This window comes from Cherax quadricarinatus, chromosome 75, assembly GCF_038502225.1.
Source record: "Cherax quadricarinatus isolate ZL_2023a chromosome 75, ASM3850222v1, whole genome shotgun sequence".
Lineage (NCBI taxonomy): Eukaryota > Metazoa > Arthropoda > Malacostraca > Decapoda > Parastacidae > Cherax > Cherax quadricarinatus.
The window spans coordinates 4445772-4453623 of NC_091366.1; positions in this window are offsets into that span (position 1 = coordinate 4445772).

The window sequence follows — 7852 nt, forward strand, 5'->3', positions numbered from 1 at the left end:
GATAAAACACCTCAATTATTGGGAGCGCTTGAGGTTCCTAAACCTGTATTCCCTGGAACGCAGGAGGGAGAGATACATGATTATATACACCTGGAAAATCCTAGAGGGACTAGTACCGAACTTGCACACGAAAATCACCCACTACGAAAGCAAAAGACTTGGCAGACGATGCACCATCCCCCCAATGAAAAGCAGGGGTGTCACTAGCACGTTAAGAGACCATACAATAAGTGTCAGGGGCCCGAGACTGTTCAACTGCCTCCCAGCACACATAAGGGGGATTACCAACAGACCCCTGGCAGTCTTCAAGCTGGCACTGGACAAGCACCTAAAGTCAGTTCTGGATCAGCCGGGCTGTGGCTCGTATGTTGGTTTGCGTGCAGCCAGCAGCAACAGCCTGGTTGATCAGGCTCTGATCCACCAGGAGGCCTGGTCTCAGACCGGGCCGCGGGGGCGTTGACCCCCGGAACTCTCTCCAGGTAAACTCCAGGTAAACACTCCCCAAATAATCGCAAAAGTATACCATGTGATAGGCTGTCTCCAACTTCCCACATAACCCACACCAACCCTTCTCTACGACACGTCTATTTTTGAGGACTGATCCAGTAGGCAGAATCCTGTGTAAAAATTTAAACATGATCTCTCGCACCCTGAGCCCTAGCTTTAGTTTACCAAACAGACCCCATATAGCACCCCATGCATACATCGGGAACAGCCCCTCAATTGGGGCCGTCTCCTCTACCCTCAATATTCGATATAAATCCCTCACCTTTAATTTCTCTGGCTCGCCCACCCACAAAAGTGCCCTCAACAAAATCTCACACTCCCTCTATTCCCCACCTCCATACATTCCCCTCAATATGTCATGCAACCTTTGCATGTGTGGCCCCCTCTGTCCCCCTTGTCTTTTCCACTCTCACCTGATGAAAATGCATTTCACCCTCCTTCCCAGGTCCAACAAACCTAAACCTCCCTTCCTCACCGGCAAAGTCACCACCTCCCTCTTCATCCATTCACATCCTGAGCCCCATAAGAACCTAAAAACCCCTCTAAGAATACGAGTAATCTCAGCCCTCAGCAATGGAAAAACTGCTGCTACATACCAAACCTTACTGTACAGCAATTAATAACAATCGCCCGTTGCAATAATGTCAAGTGATAAAGCCGTAACATCCCCAACCGACGTTCCATGCGTTCCACCATTCTCAACGAATTCGCCTCCCTAGCCTCCCGTATGGTCGCCCCATACAAAATGCCACATATTAATAACTGCCCTTTCCGCCTTCTCACCACGTCACAGTCCCAATCAACTCTGTCTCTCCACGCCCCCAGCCCCATGGTCTTTGTTTTCTCTACATTTACCGTCATACCTGTCACCCCTCCAAACATGCAAACCACCCCTCCCAGCTCACTCAATCTTGTTCCCTTCCAGACTAGGAGTGTCGTGTCATCTACGTAACCTACCACATGATGCCTAATCAAGCCCTCCCTCGACCCCTCCCCCCCCACACACTTTGGTTTCTACCAACCTATAAAATGGATCTTGCACACATGCAAATAATAACTGTGATAGCGGGCAACCCTGCCTCAAGCCCCTATCCATGTTCACCACACTTCCCACATGTCCATTGATCTGAATTCTCACTTTTGCCCCCTTATACAACGTTTCAACCCACCCCACAATCTCATCCCCAAAACCCTGTTTGCTAAGGATCTGTCTTAAACCCTCCCTTTCCACCTGATCATAAGCACCCTGCCAATCAATCGCCACCATACCCCCTCCTTCCTGCGTTCCCTCAAAATTCTCAACAAACCCCTTTAGGATTCCATGCCCCATTACCATCGACCGTCCTGGCAACCCTAGTTGACCTTTTGAAACTACTCTTCCCACTACACATTTTAACCTATTCCCCAAAACCTTCGCGAACAATTTGTAGTCCGCACACATGAGAGTAATTGCCCTGTAATCCTTAAGTGTACTCTGCACCTTACCCTTAGGCACAAGCACAACGACCCCTGTACTTTGCTTCTCGCCCAATTCTCCCCCTCTTTCATTCTATTAAACAGCGATACTAAAAAACTCCTTAACTGATCCCAATTTTTTAAGTAAAATTCACTTGGCAGTCCATCAATACCTGGTGGTTTGCCCCTGTGCATGGCTACAAGCGCCCTCCATATCTCCCCTTCTTCAATATCACCACCCAAAGCTTCCCTGTCCTTTCTCCCCAGAGCTACGGGCTCTACAACACACACCCCATCAAGATCCTCCCTATTTACCCCTTTACTTTTCCAATATTGCCCATACCACTCGTCTGCAAACATACTCATCCCCTCCATTGTTTTTAACACCTGCCCCTCCCTAAAACCTTTCACCTCAGAGTGCACTTCCAAATTCGCTATCGTGGTCGCTGTCCTCCTCTGCTGTTGCCTCCACAACACATATGCCGATGGTTTATCCCCCCATAGCACTTCCTCCACACCCGCCTGCACCCGCACCGCATGAAATCTCTCCCCCGAAACCTCTCTTAACCTTCTCTTCAGATCATCCATTGCCTCTGTTTGGAATACCCCTCCCACCACTCCTTGCTCATGATAGTATCCTATTCTACTTTCTAAATAATTTGTTAATCCATACTTTAGTTGATTTATACGCTTCCCCTCACCCACGTAAAACCTACGAATCCTCTCCTTGGCCACACTGTCCCACCAACGTACAACATCATCAACCCTTTTTGCCTCCTCACTTAGCTTCCTCCACAACGAAGCAAACCCCCCCTCCACTTCCTCATCCTCAAGGAGTCGCTTGTTTAATTTCCAGTAGCTTTCAAGCCTTTTCACTAACGAATCCCATGCCACCCCCACCACCACTGCCCTGTGATCAGAATAAATTGCTTCTATGGTATTAAAAGACTCTACTGAAACCCCTTGCATTATATAGATCCTATCCAGTCTAGCTGCATAGTCCCTCCTTACATACATATGTTGCACTTCACCTATTCCACCCCAAAAAGCATCTCATACCCCAATATCTCCACACAAATCTCGCAACACGTTCGAGAAATATCCCGCCCTCACAGGCGTCACATCAAATCTCCTTATTATGCAATTCCAATCTCCCCCATCAATGCAACCCTGGGTAGCGCTCTCAAGAAATACACCAGATCATCCCTTACAAATGCCGATTTTACCCTCACATCATTCTCTGCCGGAGCATACACTCCAACAAAAGACATGCATTCATGCATCCACTACCCGTCCACTCTCATTATTCTTCCCTCACCCCCCCCTCAAACTGTTGCAAAACAAACGGACTTGCCTCACGAATTAAAACACCTACTCCCCCTTTTAAACGTGTCGTTGGCATTACAAAAGCCCTATATCCATTCACCTACAGCAATTTTCCCACTTTCAAGTTATGCTCTTGTATAAAAGCAACATCTACCTTGTAACGATACAGCAGTCCTCTCAACCATACACACTTATCACTATTACATAAACCATTAACATTAATTGTCATACACCTTAGGCCTGCTTACATTTTCCACCCACATTTCCCCACCTCATTTTTTCACTGTCCTATAGCCTCACACACATCATCCTTGGCACTCACCCCACCCCCTCCACTCCTAACCCCTTGCTGGCATTTCTTTTTCTCTTTGCCTCTACACACACCTTCAATCCCCGCCTTTTTCCCTGGTCTTTGTGCTGGAGTGAGGATGTCATCCGAGTCAGATGTGACTGCTGCCTGCTTCCTCGACACTTCCTCTTCCACCATGCTTGTCTCCTGACCTTCCTCACTGTGCACCTCCACCTCTATCACCTCATGCCCCTTCTCACCACTTGGCAAAACCGACATTTCTTTCCTTCCTCCTGACCCGCATGCTTCCCCTTGTCCCAGTACCTGTTCTCCCATCTTTACCTCTGTCAAGGTTTCCTCTGAGTTAGGGAACATCTCCTGCAAAACCCTCTCAAGCACTACGTCAATTTCTACATCATTCGTTACGTCCTTGGCCTCCTTGGGTGTCACATCCTCTGCAGACACACTCAAGTGCTTCACAGCACCCTCATGCTCCACCTCACGTTGCCCTTCCTCCACTTCCTCACTCCACAACCGACCAAGCCTACGTCCATCCTGGCGGGTCTGATCAGTCACCGTAGATCCTCTCCTCGAAATGTCACTCCTTGGTATTCCCTGGGCCGTCCTTCGCTGCACACATTCAGCCACTATGTGATCATAACCATCACACAGTCTACAAGTTCTATGTTGGCCAGCGTAAGTTACAAGTATCTGTGTCCTAAATTCCTCTAAGAACACATACGACGGTACTGGTTGCCTCAGAGTCATCTTTAGGCTAAAACTACCTTCTGGATAACCCTCATAAGCCCCTGCCGTCCACTTGCCTTGTTGAGCTACGTGTACAGTTCCAAACTTCCCAAACACACTACGTAGATCAGCTTCATTCGCCTCGAAAGGCACATTACGTAACTTAACATACGTAAATTGGCTCGAAACATCGACCATCTTTACCAGGATGTCCTCATTAACCGCAATAGCCACATCCTGATAATGATCGAGTAGATCCTCATACACCTGTGATGACAGCAGTTTCACGAACATTCGGTAGTTTCCATTTAAGGCTACACCGTAAAGGTCGCAATCCTCAATCCCATATGTCTCTCGAATAATCAGAGGCAACAACGTCAGCGCCAAATCTTGATTAATTGTACCTCTCAGTAATTCTATGCCAACAGTGTTAATTCTGCGGTGCACCCCAACCACCATTGTGACAGCCTGGCTAACACTTGCGCTTGTCAGAGAGGGGTAGCAAACGTCCACCTTCACCAGCAGCTAGGCGAGGAATGACATGTAGAATACTAGTGGTAAAATAATCTCCCTTCATGTAGAATACTAGAGGTACAATAATCTCCCTTTGTGTGCTACCAGCAGTAACAGCTTGGTTAATCGGGCCTTGATCTACCGTGAGGCCTGGTCATAGCCCGGGCCGCGGGGGCGTTGACCAACAAAATCCTCTCCAGGTGTGGAAAATACTGTATATATTTTCCGGAAATACGGTAATTTATAGGTAAATAGATGCCCTATATTGTATTTTTAAAAGAAGTATGTTATCGAAAATAGGAAACCTGCAGCTGGGGAGGTTAGTCACCATTGTTAATTTGAATTGAATACAACGTTAGTGTAATGGGAAGGAATTTTCGTGCTCTAGAGGTTAAAATTGGGCTGACACCTCTCAAATAGGAGGCGAAATTGTTGGATGTGCATTCCTGCATAACTTGAGATATCAGGCGACAGGACAGGACAACTCCAGGAACCTCAGATGTGCTTAATTGTCCACTCATTGAGGAATACAGAGACAGACAGTATAATAACCTATGTGACATGTCAAGATATCTTATTAATGAAAATAAGATACCAGATATACTAAGCAAATTTCCTAAATTTGCTTGTAACAGATAAGTGAACTATAGATATGTAGATATAAATCCATATGTATTCCTGTTAACCCTTTGGGGCCTAGTTCCTAGGCCTTTTGTGTATCCATATGCTCTCACGCTACCGTCCACAGGATGGATATGGGGTGCACAATAAACTAGCCACTTCGGTGGCAAAATCTAAAAGGTAATGACACTGTAAAGGATTGTTATGCCAAATTAAACTTCTGTTATCAATGTCACAAAGGAAGACACCATATAGTCATGTGTAAGGGTCTATATGATAATGTTGATAATAATGATAATGTTGACAATCCTGACACAACAGTAGCTAATGTAAAAATTGCTGCTAATGCTAATAATGATGGTTTTGCTGAAGTAGCCTTACCTGTGTTACAGGTAAAAGTTGATGATAAAAGGCATAAATAAAAAAAATGTAACTGCATTGTTAGACCAGGGATCCCAACGTACTTTTATTAAACGTAGATGTCTTAATGGTATGAAAGTACAGATGGGAGATCCTACAACTCTAAAATTATCTGGTTTTCTCTCAGATAAAAGAGCTCAATTGTATGACACTGTTTATGTAACTGTCAGGTTGGGCAATGAGAAAAAACGTGTTAATGCAGTAATTGTAGATAGACTTCCGGAGAAAATATCTACAGTAGGGCTTAGTAAAGCTACAGAAAGACTTTCACATAATGTAAATTTAGCACCTTCTGGTGTAAGTGATGATTCTGTAGGCCCAATAAATGTTTTGATAGGTAGTGACTATTATGCCTCCTTTGTAAAGGGTATGGTAAAGAAATGTGGTGTCACCCTTTTGAAGACTGCAGGAGGCCATGTAATGTAAGGTAGGATTCCTCGTAATAATAATTCATGACTAGAGGAAACTACAAATACCATAACTGTGTGTCTTACTCATGAAGTCGTGTCCCAGTATAATTCTTCCATAGAGGATGGTGTTGAGCCAGTGCATAAATTGTGGGAATTAGACAGCATTGGAATAAATGTAAATGAAGAAAGTCCAGACGATTCTTTTACTCAAGAACAATACCTGAGAGATGTAAAATTTGAATCAGGACAATACTGGGTACGACTTCCGTGGAGACTGAACTATCCAGAATTGCCCACTAATTACAGAATGGCATATGGACAATTAAAGGCTCAGCTCTGCGAACTGAGTAAGACACCAGAATTGTTAACTGCCTATAATGATATAATTGCTGAACAATTAATTAATAAATTTATGGAAGAGATACCTTCTGAGCAAGCCAAAATTTATGGTCACTATTTGCCACATCATGGAGTGAAGTAGGATTCTAAGACCACTCCTTTGAGGATTGTGTTTAATTGTAGTGCCAGGAGTAACAAAAATGTACCTAATTTAAATGACTGTTTGATGACAGGTCCGTCGTTGACGGAAAAATTAGGAGATATCTTATTAAATTTCAGAGTGAAGCATTATGCCTTTACGGCTGACATAAGTAAAGCTTTCCTAAGAGTGGGTTTACAAGAGGCTGACTGGGATTGTACCCGCTTCTTATGGCCTGAGAATCCTAGTGACCCACTTAGCACTCTGAAAACCTTTCGCTTTAGGAGCGTATTATTTGGCGTTACATCCAGTCCATTCCTACTTCAAGCGACGATAAATGCACACCTTAAACGTATGGAAAGTCCACTGAGTAAAGTAATGAGCAAACAATTTTATGTGGACAATTTCCTGGGTGTGACGTCAACTGAAGAGGAACTGTTAATGACTTACGGAGAGGCTAATAAAATAATGCAAAGTGCAAATATGCCTCTGAGGGAATGGAATAGTAATTCGTCCAAATTAAAGGACAAAATAAGTAAAGATTACCCTGGAGATGAAGTGCCAAAATGTAGTAATGTATTGGGTTTAACTTGGGATACTGAGAGAGATTTGTTAATGTTAAAACCTAATAATTACAGTATGCCCAATAAATTAACTAAGAGAGTCTTGCTTGCTGAAGTTTCCAAATGTCTTGATCCACTAGGTTTAGTGTCACCCCTTACTATAAGAGGGAAATTATTAATTCAGGAAGCATGGAAACTTAAATGTGCTTAGGATGAAATTCTACCTGAGGAATTCATTAACAGGTGGGATGAATTAATTGGTGATTATGAGAAAATTCTAATGTTGGAGTTCCCACGCCAGGTGGCCAATCCAGATGGGAAAAATGTACTACACATTTTTTGTGATGCTTCAAAATTGACATATGGAGCAGTTGCTTACCTTCAATGTAATAGTGTTATTTCTCTTGTTATGTCTAAGGCTAAAGTGTCTCCAATTAAATCACGTACCTTACCTCAGTTGGAATTAACAGCCATTTATGTAGGTGTCAAATTAGCTAATTATATAAGAAATAAGTTCCAGGAG